This window comes from Marmota flaviventris, chromosome 2, assembly GCF_047511675.1.
Source record: "Marmota flaviventris isolate mMarFla1 chromosome 2, mMarFla1.hap1, whole genome shotgun sequence".
Taxonomy (NCBI): Eukaryota; Metazoa; Chordata; class Mammalia; order Rodentia; family Sciuridae; genus Marmota; species Marmota flaviventris.
In genome coordinates this window covers 92785659-92801121 of record NC_092499.1, presented here as the reverse complement: position 1 = coordinate 92801121, position 15463 = coordinate 92785659, and the positions used below count along the sequence as shown (strand labels likewise).

The 15463-nt window shown below is 36.6% G+C and overlaps 1 protein-coding gene, 1 long non-coding RNA gene and 1 other non-coding gene across 5 annotated transcripts in view; 1 reads left to right on the top strand and 2 right to left on the bottom strand.

Moving 5' to 3' along the window:
• The window catches only part of Golm2 (golgi membrane protein 2), a 105657-nt gene that overhangs the window by 76669 nt on the left and 13525 nt on the right, over window positions 1–15463 (bottom strand). The window lies entirely within an intron of this gene.
• LOC114085027 (uncharacterized) overlaps window positions 1–15463 on the top strand; it is a 117764-nt gene that overhangs the window by 93546 nt on the left and 8755 nt on the right. Inside the window, exon 4 of one of the 2 annotated variants that reach the window (XR_011706667.1) lies at window positions 3957–4062. This is a non-coding gene — a long non-coding RNA (uncharacterized lncRNA). Of the gene's footprint in view, window positions 1–3956; window positions 4670–15463 lie in introns of those variants that run through there. The other variant, XR_003581383.2, reaches the window with a different exon arrangement.
• LOC114085102 (small nucleolar RNA SNORA38) lies at window positions 3949–4063 on the bottom strand. Its single transcript, XR_003581396.1, has one exon. It is a non-coding gene; the product is annotated as a small nucleolar RNA SNORA38 (small nucleolar RNA).

Sequence of the window (15463 nt, the reverse complement as noted above, 5' to 3'; positions counted from 1 at the left end):
GGTCTTGCTAAATTGTTTAGGCTGGCTTAAAACTTGAGATCCTCGTGCCACAGCCTCTTGAGCAGCTGGGATTACAGGCAGGTGTCACCATGCCTGGTTTAGTTCATTGGTTTTTTTTTTTTTTTTATTTTTAGTTATTTATTTAAATTAGGTATATATGACAGCAGAATGCATTTTGATTCATTGTACACAACTGCGGCACAACTTTACATTTCTATGGTTGTACACAATGTGGCATCACACCATACATGCAGTCATACATGTACCTAGGGTAATGATGTCCATCTCATTCCACCATCTTTCCTGCCCCCGTATATCCTCCCTCCCCTCCCTTCTCTTTGCCCAAAGTTCCCTCCATTTTTCCCATGCCTCCCCCATCCCCATTATGGATCAGCATCTACTTATCAAGAGAGAACATTCGGCCTTTGGTTTTTTTGGGATTGACTTACTTTGCTTAGCATGATCTTCTCCAACTCCATCCATTTACCTACAAATGTCATAATTTTATTTTCTTTTAATGCTGAGTAATATTCCATTATGTCTATGTACCACAGCTTCTTTATCCATTCATGTATTGAAGGGCATCTAGGTTGGTTCCACAGTTTAGCTATTATGAATTGAGCTGCATTACTACAGTATGGGGATTTTTAAGTCCTTTGGGTATAGACTGAGGAGTGGGATAGCTGGGTCAAATGGTGGTACCATCCCAAGTTTTCTGAGGAATCTCCATACTGCTTTCCAGATTGGTTGCACCAATTTGCAATCCCACCAGCAATGTATGAGTATGCCTCTTCCCCCATATCCTCACCAACATTTATTTATTATGTTTTTTTGTTTGTTTGTTGTATTTTTGGCAGTGGGTACTGGGGATTGAATTCAGGGGCACTCAACCACTGAGCCACATCTCCATCCCTATTGTATTTATTGAGAGACAAGTTCTCACTGAGTTGCTAAATGCCTCGCCAATGCTGAGGATTGAACCCAGGGCCTTGTGCATGCAAGGCGAGTACTCTACCAACTGAGCTATGTCCCCGTGGTCTATATTCTTGATAACTGCCATTCTGACTAGCATGAGGTGAAATCTTAGAGTAGTTTTGATTTGCATTTCTCTAATTACTCTAAATACTGAACATTTTTTCATACATTTGTTGATTGAATGTATATCTTCTGTAAAGTATATGCTCAGCTCCTTAGCCCATTTATTGATTGGGTTGGTTTTTTGTTAAATTTTTTGAGTTCTTTATATATCCTGAAAATTAGTGCTCTATCTGACATGTGTGTGGCAAAAATTTGCTCCCAAAATATAGGTTCCCTGTTTACATCATTGTTTCTTTTGCTGAGAAGCTTTTTAGTTTGAGTCCATTCCATTTATAAATTCTTGATTTTTATTTCTTGCACTTGAGTTTTCTTAAGGAAGTTGAGGCCAAATCTGATATGATGAAAACTTGGGACTACTTTTTCCTCTATTAGGCGCAGGGTCACTGGACTAATTCCTAGGTCCTTGATCCACTTTTGAGTTGACTTTGTGCATGGTGAGACATAGGGGTTTATTTTCATTTTGCTGCATATGGATTTTTAGTTCTCCTAGCACCATTTGTTGAAGAGATTATCTTTTCTCCAATGTATGTTTTTGGCCCTTTGTATATTTGGACATAAATGTATTTATGTGGGTTTGTCTCTGCGTCTTCTATTCTATATCATTGGTCTACATGTCTATTTTGGTGCCAATACCATACCGTTTTTGTAACTATAGCTTTATAGTATAGTTTAAGGTCTGGTATTGTGATGCCTCCTGCTTCACTCTTCTTGCTAAGGATTGCTTTTCTGGGTCTCTTTATTTTTCCAAATGAATTTCATGATTGCTTTTTCTATTTCTATAAGGAATGATGTTGGGATTTTAATTGGAATTGCACTGAATCTGTTTAGCACTTTGGGTAGTATGGCCATTTTGACAATATTAATTTTGCCTATCCAAGAGCATGGGAGATCTTGCCATCTTCTAAGGTCTTCTTCAATTTATTTCTTGAGTATTGTGTAGTTTTCATTGTAGAGGTCTTTCACCCCTTTTGTTAAGTTGATTCCCAAGTTTTGTTTTGTTTTTTGAGGCTATTGTGAATGGGGTAGTTTTCCTAATTTCTCTTTCAGAGGATTCGTCATTGATGTATAGAAATGCATTTGAGGGCTGGGGCGTAGTCCAGTGGTAGAGTGCTTGCCTCACACATGTGAGGCACTGGGTTCAATCCTTAGCACCACATAAAAATGAATAAATAATATTTTTTTTAAAAAGAAATGCATTTGATTTATGGATATTGATTTTATATCCTGCTACTTTGCTGAATTCATTAATTAATTCTAGAAGTTTTCTGGTGGAGTTTTTTGGATCCTCTAAGTATAGAATCATGTCATCAATAAATAATGGTAGTCTGAGTTCTTCTTTTCCTTTGTCTGTCTAATTGCTCTGGCTAGAGTTTCAAGGACTATGTTGAATAGAAGTGGTGAAGGAGGGCATCCCTGTCTAGTTCCATTTTTTAAAGGGAATGCTTCCAAGTCTTCTGCAGTTAGAATGATGTTGGTCTCAGCTTTAACCTAGATAGCTTTTACAATGTTGAGGTATGTTCCTACTATCCCTAGTTTTTCTAGTGTTTTGAACATGAAAGGGTGCTATATTTTGTCAAATGCTTTCTCTGCATCAATTGTTATAATCATATGGTTCTTATCTTTAAGTTTATTGATGTGATGAATTATATTTATTGATTTCTGTATGTTGAACCATAGTTTATTGTTGTTGTTTTGGAGCTGGGGATGGTAGCCAGGACCTTAAGTGCTCTGCCACTGTGCTATAACCCAGTTGTTAGTTTGTTTCAGATGGGTTTTTGTTTTGTAGTACTGGCAATTACACCCAGGGTCCCTTGCTAGGAAAACGCTCTACCAATGTCCTGTATTGACAGCTCTTTTTATTTTTATTTTTATTAAGTTGCCCAGGCTGGCCTCAAACTTGCAGGCCTTAGCCTCCCAAATAGCTGCAATCATTAGCATGTGGCACCAACCACACCTGGCCCAGTTGTTACAGTTTTTAAATGGGGAGAAGGGAAAAAGACTTTGTGATATATATAAATACATGAATTAAATGAAATTCAAATTTCAATGAAGATTTCATGGGAAATCAGTCACAACAATCATTTACATATTGTCTGTGGCTACTTCCCAGACATACTAGCAGGGACAGATTATATGGCCTGCAAAGCCTAAAGTATTTAATATCCGTACTTTTATAGAAGAAGTCTGCCAACCCATGGTCTAAACTAATAAGAACAGAGAGATAAATAAATGAGAAATATTAAAGTGGAAGAATGAATCCTCCTGCTGATTGATTAGATCAGAAAACAAAGAGATTCAACAAAAGAAATGTCGAGGATTATGTTAAGGTTTCTAACCAGGTGTGGTGGCATAGGTCTGAAATCCCAACTACTCAGGAGGCTAACCAAGAAGGATTGCAAGTTAGAGGCCACCCTGGGCAATTTAGGGAAACCATGTCTCAAAATGAAAAATAAAAATTACTGGGGATAGAGCTCAGTATTGGAAAGAAAAAAAAAAACAGAAGGATGTGATGAGTAAGAATAGAATTCTCTGTAAAACAGAAAAAGAGAAAGAGACTTGTGGGTGAAGCGGGGAAATTATTTTTTCAGATCTGGACCGATTGACTTTGAGGCATTTCTGACATACCCAAGAAGAGATCTTCAGTACACAGTTGGGCATATGGGTCTGGAACTTGGGGATGATTGCAGAGAAATGAGCATGTAAAAGGTATTCAAAGCCATTGGAATAAGATCACTAAGAGAAAACTTCACAGGCAGCAGAAAAAACTAACAACAACAACTATTTGATCAATTATTAAGAACTGCTATCTACTAACTCTCAGCCTATGTTTACATTCTTTTTTTTTTCCCTCTATGTAGAATGATTGATTGGAGTCCTGGAGGAGCAAGCTGGCCCCACACTTCTCCAAATCCACATTTCTTTTCCTACAAAGACTGGGAACCAAAGACACGCCTTTGTAGGAGGGTAAATGTTTACATTCTTTACTGATCTCTTTGTTCTCATGATTCAATTTCCTTTTGTATTTGTTGCCCCTCCAAAGAACATAACCTCCAAAGAACATAACATGTAGTCTTGTTTCCAAAAAGTGTATATTACTTGTTTTTTAACACATTTTTATGATACTATGTCAGCTTCTCAGTAATCTCTATTTTAAACCTGTTTCTGAAATTGCTAGAGGGATGCTATTCTTGAATGCACCAGATTGGACAAGGGAAGATGGGGGAAGAGAGAGGAGAGGAGAATAGGGATGACATAGAATGAATTGGACATAACTTTCTATGTTGATATGAATACATGACCAGTGTAACTCCACATCATGTGCAACCGCAAAAATGGAACCTTATACTCCATGTATGTATATCAAAATACATTCTACTGTCATGCATAATTAAAAAGAACAAATAAAAAATTATTAAAATAGAAGTCATGAATGGCATCGGCTTCCTTGGACTATCTCCCTTCTGTACTTATATACTTAAATAAAATTTTTAAAAGGAGGATAAGGATAAAGTCAATCTATAGACTACAAAAAAAGTAGAGGATTATATGGGGAATACTGCTTTATTCTTATCATTTCAATTTTCTCTTCCAAATTCTTTATTAAGAATGAAGATGTTGGGCTGGGGCTGTAGCTCAATGGCAGAGCGCTTGCCTAGCATGCGTGTGAGGCACTGGGTTCGATCCTCAGCACCAGATAAAAATAAACAAATAAAATAAAGAAGAATGAAGATGCTGATCTCAATATATTTAAGTTCTCACATTTCTAAAAACTGCCCTGGAACAATGTATTTTGCATGATATTAAAGAGAAAATCACAGCTTGTCTTAATGAAAGCCTTTTCTTAATCTAAGCATAATAAATTTATTTCCCACCACATTCCTTTGCCATATACAGTTATTTTTTTCACTTAGCTTCTTCACATCTCATTTATGGCAAATTGTTCCCTTGACATCTCATCTTCTCTACTTTTCCCATCAATCTTTCCTACAAGATTTTCACAAAAAATCTTATATTCAGTGCTTAATATTAATAGCACGTACCAGTTCTCAGATTTCTCTCACTTCCTATTAATGCCAGTTTCATTCTGCTTATCAACTCACTTCCAAAGAGATGCTAAGAATGTGCTTAATGATTAATACAGACTCCAGTGGCTGTGGCCATTAAACCCACAAGTTCCTTTCCCTCTTCAGCAATTTTTTTGTTTTGCTCACTTACAGAACCTAGGTGTCTGTTGTTGCATTATTTGCTCATCTTTTTGACACAATATTACAGCCACCTGATGACCCATTTCTTCACCTAAAATCCCCACCCCTCAAATTCTTCTCATGTCAAAACAAGTTAAAAAAATTCCTCAAACATTGAATATTAACTTGAGAAAACTAAATCTGTTTTCACCTACCAAATCCCCTTGCAAAAATCTAAGAAGTGGAAATCCATGACTTATATTTTGGCTTTAAGCTTATGTTTGCTTGAGTCTGGTTATAAAGACTTCTCCTATTTGCTTTCTGATTTTTAATATTTGTTCCAATTTCTTCAACTCTTTTTCCTTTTATGCTTTTCATTAATCATATCTGCATACAGATAGGACTGTTTAGCTCTTTAATTCCTTTAGTTTTAACCATTCTCAAAGCCTTTACTTCCTTTGATATCTCCACCATCCCATCACCTCTTAAAAAAAAAGCTTCTCTTCTAGTTATTCCTCCTATTGCTTTTAGTTTCCTCATATCCCAAAAGTAATTTGCTTATCTTCTAAATGAGTCTGCCAAAACTTCCCAGCTGTTGAAAAATTAATTTTAGTTCTTACTATTACCTAATGGAAAAATAAATTATTTTCACTTTGCCACACATACTCTTCTGTTGAATTGACAAAACTATAGGAATACTTTTCTTCTTTTCCTAAATATATTCCAGACAGGTGATAGCACAAAAACTCTAAAAAGTATAATTTAATCCATCATTTATAAAAGGATGCTCATTATCTGGATTCATTGGGGGTATTTTTAAATTATTATTTTAAGACCTTTTATTCACTTATAACATCCAAGATATTCTACTTATAATAGGCAAGAAAGATACCAAATAATTTTTTTCTTTCAAATTTACTTGCAGATGAGAGACAGATGTGGATAATGGGTGATTTGGCTAGATAGACAAATAGACCTTCACAAACATAGTCCATCCCTTGCCTAATTTTCATCTATGGCCAGACAGACTGCAATCCAAATTTCAATATGCCTGTAGTTGCAGCCACTCTACTCTGGAGGCTAAAGGAGGAGGGAGGACCACTTTAGCCCAGGAGTTCAAAGATAACCAGGGAAACATAGTGAGACCCTCTTAGGGAAAAATCTTTTCCAATGCTCAAAACACCTTGCCTACACCCAAGTCTACTACAAAGAGCCACATAATTCGTTCTTTTTTTATGTAAATGTAAATTACAAAAATTTATTATTTTTTTTTAGTTTTATTGATTTCATTTTTTTAAATACTTGACAGCAGAATGCATCACAATTCTTATTACACATATAGAGTACAATTTTTCATATCTTTGAATATAGAGTATATTCATACCAATTCATGCCTGTACATGTACTTTTTTTGCATTATAATTCTTATTACACATATATACAATTTTTCATATCTCTGTTTATATATAAAGTATGTTGACACCCATACATGTACTTTGGATAATGATGTCCATCACATTCCACAGTCCTTGCTAATCTCCTGCCCCCTCCCTTTCCCTCCCAGCCCTCTTCCCAATCTAGAATTCATCTAATCCTCCCATGCTCCCCCTCCCTACCCCACTATGAGTCAGCCTCCTTATATCAGAGAAAACATTTGGCATTGGCTAACTTCACTCAGCATTTCTTCTCCAACGCCATCCATTTACCTGCAAATGCCATGATTTTTATTCTCTTTTAATGCTGAGTAAAATTCCATTGTGTATATATGCCACATTTCTTTTATCCATTCATCCACTGAAGGGCATCTAGATTGGCTCCACAGTTTAGCTATTGTGAATTGTGCTGCTATAAACATTGATGTGATTGTGTCCCTGTATTATGCTTTTTTATAAGTCTTTTGGGTATAGTCCCAAGAGAGGGATAGCTGGGTCAAATGGTGGTTCCATTCCCAGATTTCCAAGGAATCTCCATACTGCTTTCCATATTGGCTGTACCAATTTGCAGTCCCACCAGTAATATATAAGTGTACCTTTTCCCCACATCCTCTCCAACACTTATTGTTGTTTTTTCTTCATAATAGCTGCCATTCTGACTGTAGTGAGATGGTATCTTAGAGTAGTTTTGATTTGCATTTCTCTGATTGCTAGAGATGATGAGTATTTTTTCATATATTTATTGATTGTATATCCTCTTCTGAGAAGTGTCTGTTCAGTTCCTTGCCCCATTTGTTGATTGGGTTATTTGTTTTTTCGGTGTTTAGTTGTTTGAGTTCTTTATATACTCTAGAGATTAGTGCTCTGATGTGTGAGGATTAAAAATTTGCTCCCAGGATGTGGGCTCTCTGTTCACCTCAGATTGTTTCCTTTGCTGAGAAGAAACTTTTTAGTTTGATTCCATCCCATTTATTGATTCTTGGTTTTAATTCTTGCACTATAGGAGTCTTATTAAGGAAGTAGGGGCCTAATCTGATATGATGGAGATTTGGGCCTACTTTTTCTCTATCAGTTGCAGGGTCCTTGGTTCAATTCCTAGGTCCTTGATCCACTTTGAGTTGAGTGTAAAACCAGATTAAAAAAAAAAAAAAAAATCTTTTTTTTTTTTTTTTTTTTTACTTGTAAATGGACTCAATACCTTTATTTATTTACTTATTTTTATGTGATGCTGAGGGTCAAACCCAGGGTATCACACATGCTAGGCAAGTGCTGTGTAATTGAGCTGCAGCCTCAGCCCCTCAACCAGATTTATACAAAAAACATTGTTAACTGGGGAAAATATGTGGGGACATCTGTGGTGCCACTGGTATAGGAATCACGGTTAAGCAGGAACTTTGGGAGATTTTTTCCCCTATCTGTTGGCCATGGTTTGAGGATCCTGTTTGTTATTGTTTTTTTGTTTATATCTATTTCTGGTCCTTTAAGACATAGGCAATAGTGTGTTGATCCTATAGATTGTTTCTTGGGAAAGATCTTGGCTGAATGGGCCACCTATAGATGTCAACGTGTCTAAAGAAAAGATGATGTTTTACTATAACAGTCTGGTCTTTGAATGGTTTCCTGAATTATTGTACAATCTTGCAGTTGTGAGTTGATCTGTCACAGATAAAATAAGTATTCTGTTTGTACAGGCATGTATGCCATTATATAATAAGGAGACTTAACAATCAAAAACTAAGTTGGATGCAAAAGGTGCTGCCTCTAATGTGTGAGCATAGCAGACACCAAAGGAGGATTGAAAAAAAAAAATATATATATATATATATATATTTTTTTTTTTTTTTTTTTCTCTTTCAACCCTGTGCTGACAGTCTCAGTACCATTTTTCAGCCTGGCCCCAGGCAACTGCAATTCAACCCGCTATGGTCAGGGACACCAGTTCTGGGATAAAGGAAAAATAAATAGATAGATAGATAGATAGATAGATAGATAGATAGAACTCAAAAGCTGCCTGGTCTATAGAGAAATGGGCAAAAAGACCTGGCCTCTACTCTGCTTTTTAGCCACTCTTTGCCCATGAGAATAAAACTGGAGTTTGAGAACAGGGCTCAGTTTGCTGCTTCTGCTGATATATAACATACATGTGGGTTCTAGGTCTCACCGATTTTCTTTCTACGTTCTCATGAGTTCAAAGAATGAAATCCATGGATGATGGTAGAGGATAAAAATTTTAAAAATTAAAATTAGTTTTGAGTGAGAATTAAAAAATGAAACTCCCCTTCATAAGAGGGGCAAACTTGTGGAAAACTTTTCCATTTGAGTGTACTAGTCTGGGGACTTAAGGCTTCTGGATAAAAGCACTGATCAGAGTCCATGCTGAATAGACATTAAAAGCATTGGGGCTAATTGTTGAAATCTAAGCTGTATGAATGCTGGGAAGGTACGAAAGAGACTTGGCCTATGACTTTCTATTTTGCTGTATGCTTTTAGTCCTCAAATCTGATTTTTTTTGCAACCTCCATTTGGGTTCACCCCAATTTCCATTTTCCCTGGCACTTAAGGGACAAAGGAGTAGACTGGAATGTATAACTTCACAAGGTTGCCTTTACATTTAGGGAAAAAAAAAAAAAACTTATCTGGTGCCATTACACTCAATTGTCTGAGAATAAACTAGCCTATCTTTTACCTCTGAGCCACAACCACAGCCCGAACTAGCCTATCTTAATGAGGGGTAAAAATATTAAAATAGCTGCTAGTCACAAGGAAAGGGGCAATGGGTTCCAGTACTATAAAGTAAAATCATAACCTGGGGAAAAAAAATAGTCTCCCCTTTTTAAGATCTGACAGGATGCCCTATTTGGCCAGAGTGCAGCCCTACCTGTTGCCCAAAAAGCTAAAATACAAGGGCCTCCCCATCTCCATGAATTCAAGCACCTATGTCTTGCCCCTGCTGATTTCTGTAGAGAGGTCCCTAAAAATCTTTGTATGGTCAATGTAATCTTCATTGGACAGAATGTCCTAGATACATACATATATAGAGAGAGAATCTATAAGTACAATTGACAGTGGGGAACTCAAAGTTGACGGCATTATGATGATGATAAGAGAGACTGGTCAAACAACTATAATCTGTGTTCCAACCTCTTGAGCACAAACTGGAAGGAAAAAGATTTAAGGCACAGGTTTTTTTTGTTTTGTTGTTGTTGTTGTTTAAATATGCCAGATTGTCTGATCCCTCTCCTGGGATAAAATGAAAATTAAGTGTACAGATAACATGCTTACCCAAAAAATAACAACTTCATTTGCAAGTGTCTACCAGGAAAAGAAAACAGAACCTGCTCTGCTGGAGATCTCCTAGAAGTGAATAAGGCCTTTTACGCCAGAGGGACCCTGAAAAAAGTGATCAATGTTTTCTTAACCAAGAATTTATTTGAGGAGGAAATAACTTGCCCCTGAGGAGGAGGAGATAACCGTTTAAGGAGAGATACCTTACTGGGGATTCTGGGGATTCATTCTCTTCTGGACTGTTAAAAATGTGAATTGAGTCAGTTTTCCAGATATCCTACTCTGCCTATCCTGCCTGTTTAAAAAAAAAAAAAATTGTGCAAGGCTTGAGCTACAAAATATTAAAGTGTAATGTCCAGGGGCTGGGGTTGTGGCTCAGAGGTAGAGTGCTCGACTAGCATGCATGAGGCACTGGATTCAATCCTCAGAACCACATACATGTAAAAATAAAGATATTGTGTCCACCTAAAACTAAGAAATAAAATAAATATTAAAAAAAAGTGTGATGTCCATTACTTTTAGGACTTTTCTTTGAGAAACAGATAACTTACAAGTTTGACTAGGCTTGATTTTTTTCATGAATAACCTAAAAATATGACTAGAAATATGTATATATCTAAAACTAAATGTTTGTTTGAGCCTTACTAAATGTTCTATAAAAGTTTATAAAATGAAAGTTCACGTAAGTTTAACCAATAAGTGTTATCTTTTATATATTGCATCTGGCATAAAAGGGCAACACTGCCATTTGAGAAACTGATATTAAATCTGTCTGCTTTAACTAAGTCTAGTTCTGATCATTAACACTGTTCCCTAAATTTATAAGAGACTTAAGGCTATTCTTTGATCCTTGCTAGTACTGCTAAACTCTGCAAACCTGTAATAATCTATGAATTCTGACTTTTAAACCTAGTTAATATAAGGACATCTGTGTAATGGTGATGCTAACTATTAGTTCTTTGTATATTAAGTATACTCATGTTCTTCTAATATTCAAGTTTTAAAATATAAAGCTTAGAAAAGCACTTTACCAAGCTATGTTCTCCAAACTAAAGTTGTCTGAAATGGTAATTTTAAACTTAAATAAAAAATTTAATTGGAGATTTCTTTATGTCATTTAATGTTCTATAAAAGGATGTTATCAATAAGATGTATGTAAAAAAAATTTAAATATTTATTTTTTAGTTGTAGTTCGACACAATACCTTTTTTTTTAATTTAAATATTTATTTTTTAGGTGTAGATGGACACAACACAATGCCTTTATTTTTATGTGGTGCTGAGGATCGAACCCGGGTCCCACCAGTGCTAGGCGAGCGCTCTACCGCTCAGCCACAATCCCAGCCCCACAATACCTTTATTTTATTCATTTATTTTCATGTGGTGCTGAGGATCGAACTCAGGGCCTCGCACATCCTAGGCAAGTTCTCTACCACTGAGCCACAACCCCAGCCCAAAATGTGTGTAAAATTTTATGTTACTTTTACACTGGGTAAATGTATTTTTTTAAAAAGATAATGAGTGCCTGATCCGGTTAAAGGTGGATATTGTAAAACATGAAAACATTTTTACCACTTTTCCACAAAAAAGGGTTAAAAGTTCTCTAAGCTTTTCTTTGAGTCATGTTTCAGATGTAATGATGTATTATGTTATTTGTGAATAACATTACCTGAGATAAGGCTCTGCCTCCCAGCTTGGTCTATGTTAGAATGGCTCCAAAAGAAGCTAGACTTCAGCTCATGTAAAGTTGTGTTATTTGTTGTAAAAATTAGTAATCTCAAACAGGGGATATAAAATATAACTAAGTAAAGTTTCAAAAATTTAAAAGTCATTTTTCTTGGTTCATAGCTATTACACAAACCGAATGTTTTTTCTCTGTTAATTTCATTTTGTATTTTCCTTGTAAACTTCGTTAAGTGTTGCCTGTTTGTGTTTTGCAGAGGTACTGCTTCTAAAAGAAAAAAAAAAAAAAAAAAAACTCGGGTTAACTTGGGAGAATAAGCCATCACCTACAGGACAAATAGTATATAATGCTAACTTGTAGTACTAATACTAACCCAATTAAATGAAAGGGGTAACTGTAAAATTACAGATATTAAAGCTATAACCTGTTACTCCCTCTCTAAGACTGGTGAAACTGGCTTGCTGGGTATTTAAAACCAAAAATTTGGAGACCAAAGTCAAGGAAATAAAAGGGCAAAGGAAAAAGCAGCCAATATTTGGCCCTTGCCCTCTAAAGTCAGCCAACGCCGAGAAAATGATGGGACCCCTCTAAGGGCTCTGAAACTCCAGTGAGTCACCTGATCTGAGAAAGAGGGAGATTGAGAGGACCGTAGACAACAGAAAGCCAACCAGTGGTGCATATTCTGCAAAGAGGAGGGTCAGTGGAAAATAAAATGCCTGAAGCATCCAAGAGAAACTACATATGTGGTCGTCAAGACCCTGACCTGACCCATCCTGGCACATGGCACCACTGATAGAGGAAACCTAAAGGACCCAGGAGGCTTCACACATGTCCCCAAGAGTGATCTCTGATGAATCTCAGCTGACTCTTTAGATAGGAACAAGGTCAGTTTCGACCAACTTTGTCTTGAACACCTGGCAGAAGAGTATAACCTGAGCACAGTCCTTCATGGACATTTAAAGGAAAAATAATTTTGTTGTTTTTTTAATGTACACTTGTATCAGCCCTACCAAAAGTAAAGCTGGAGGCTTTAAGGAAGGGTACTTATGAAAGTGCCTAATATTTAACTATCACAAAGGACTCTTGAGACACAAGGTTGTCCTGCATTCGAGAGGCTGGCTGAAATACTAATTGTTTTCATATTAATTGTTTGCCAAAAATGTAATGCTTTGCTGTCTTGTTTTTTGTTGTCCTAGCATAAACCTTGTCCTATGTATACCTTGTCCAGTCACCTGCCAACTACCACCATGGACCTCTGGACTGCTGTGATGCTGAATACCCTTAATTGTCCATATCCCACCTGACAGAAAACAAAGTGGGTCACTTTCCCCCAACTTTGCCCTCTCTCAGCATGAAGTAGCTTGGAGATGTCGTTGCCCACTTTTCCATAAAAATAGAAAGTAGAAATTGACATTAGAGAAATGTAACAGTGGTCCCTTCACCTTCCAAATGTAGCCCTTATTGCTCTAAGGTTTATTTATTTATTTGTTTATCTATTTATTTTCTCTCTTCTGACCTCTGCCCCTCCCTAACAAGATTAGGGAGACAGTGTTATCTTTTCTTCCCCTAGTTAACTGCCCTTGAACATACCCACTACAGGAAGGAGATGCCTGCTGAGGATCTGGGAAGTGAATATCTCCCAAAGTATATCCGAACAGTCATCATGGTGCCCTGGGACCCACTACTAGAATGTAACCCTTGAGAAATTGCTTTAAAACCCCCCTGTCCCTCCTGATCTGGAGTCACAGCCTTTGGGACAGGAGTCCCCTGTGTTTCTCCTTTGCTAGCAAGGCAATAAAACTTCTTTTTCCTTTTTCTCAAACCATGTCCTTATTGTTAATTTTGGCATTGATTGGCATTGGAGACAGGGTCCGAGCTTTTCAGTTATATGAAGTCTTCTTCAATTTCTTTCATCATCTTCCTTCTTTCTCAGCAGAATCACTGTTGGAGTTTAGGAAAGCTACTGATGTATGAATGTTGTCCTTGAATCCTGCTATTTTGTTCAATTTGTTTATCAGCTGTAAAAGTCTTACAGTGGAATTTGTTGGGTCTTCTAGATACAGGATCATTTCATCAGCACACAGATAATTTGACTTAGTCTTTTCCTATTTGTGTCCTCTTAATTTCCTTCTCCTGCCTGATTGCTTCAGCTACTTTCAAGCACTATATTGAATAGAAGTGGTGAGAGTGGACATCCTTGTCTTCTTCCTGATTTTAAAGGAAATGCTTCAGTTGTTCTCTGTTCAATATGATACTGGCTTTGGGTTTATTATAGATAGCCTTTATAATGTTGAGGTAAATGTTTGCTGAGCAACTCCTTAGACTTTACTGTCCCATGCTCTTTGTACACTTATTCTCCTCTACCTTAAGTTAAACTTCACCTATATTTGTATAATTTTAGTTATCCTTCAAGTATTATTTTATACTCCCTCATTTATTTCCCCTTATCAACTTTATTGCCTTAGGATGTTTAACCTCTACCTTTCTATGATACTTGTTTTTCTGAGATTTGGGGTACATCTACAATAGGCCAGTTATCCTTGCTCTGCTTGCTATTTAGCCATTTCCAAGTTAATGAATTAAAATGCATTTACCATTCTTCCTGAGACTTCTCAACTTCTCTCTTCTGAAGTTTATGGTTTTCTTTCTCTTTTTTAACATTTACTTTTTAGTTATAGGTGGACACAATCCTTATTTTATTTTTATGTGGTGCTGAGGATGGAACCCAGTGCCTCACGCATGCTGGACAAGCACTCTACCTCTGAGCCACAACCCCAGCCCATGAGGGTAAGTTTATTATCTCTTTTTTTCCAGCAAAAATTGTCTTCTCTTCTCCAGATATTATCCTATATCACTTCTTGTTCATTCTCAGCTACTCCATCCATTTACCTCTAATCTTTCATTCTCCAATACCTAAAATTTTTATATTTTTAGAAGATTTTTTTGAAGTTCTTTTAATGCCTTTTCCATCCCTTGTGGCTTCTCTGATTAATTCTAGCAGCTGTTGTTGTTCTTTTTTCAGCTGGTGACCTTGAAGATGGCTCAGCTTTATCTGCCTCACTTTCATCATGGCCTGTTTTGGGGTATAACCTGTCTGGGGGCAATCAGCCCAACTATGACCATTTACTCCAAAAGTTGTATATACTCGACTTTTTACAAGATGTCATTTGTCTCCTTTCTCTCCACACTAGAAACATTTTTACTGATTCTGACTCATGCTCAGATGATTATTCTAGAGACAATTCTATCTTCTTTAACATAACCATCAAACCTAGCTGACACTCAGAAATCACCTGAGGAGCTTTAAAAAAAAAAAAATCTTCTTCTTCATTCAACCTCCAATGTGATTGAGTAGTATAAGGATGGCACAGGAATCTTTTTTCACTTTTTTAAAAATATTTTTTTAGTTGTTGGTGGACCTTTATTTATTTATACGCAGTGCTGAGAATCAAACCCAGTACCTCACACATGCTAGGCAAGTGCTCTACCACTGAGCCACAACCCCAGCTCTCTTTTTCACTTATTCTCATTAGGATCACATTCTTTTGGTTTACATGATGTGGAGTTTCACTGGTCATGTACTCATATATAAACATAGGATAGTTATGTCTGATTCATTCTACTGTCCTATTCCCATCTCCCCTCCCTTCCTTTCATTCCCTTTCATCTAATCCAATGAACTGCTATTCTTCCCTCCCCTACTCATATGGTGTGTTAGCATCACATATCAGAACATTTGGCCTTTAGTTTTTGGGGATTGGCTTATTTCTCTTAATATGA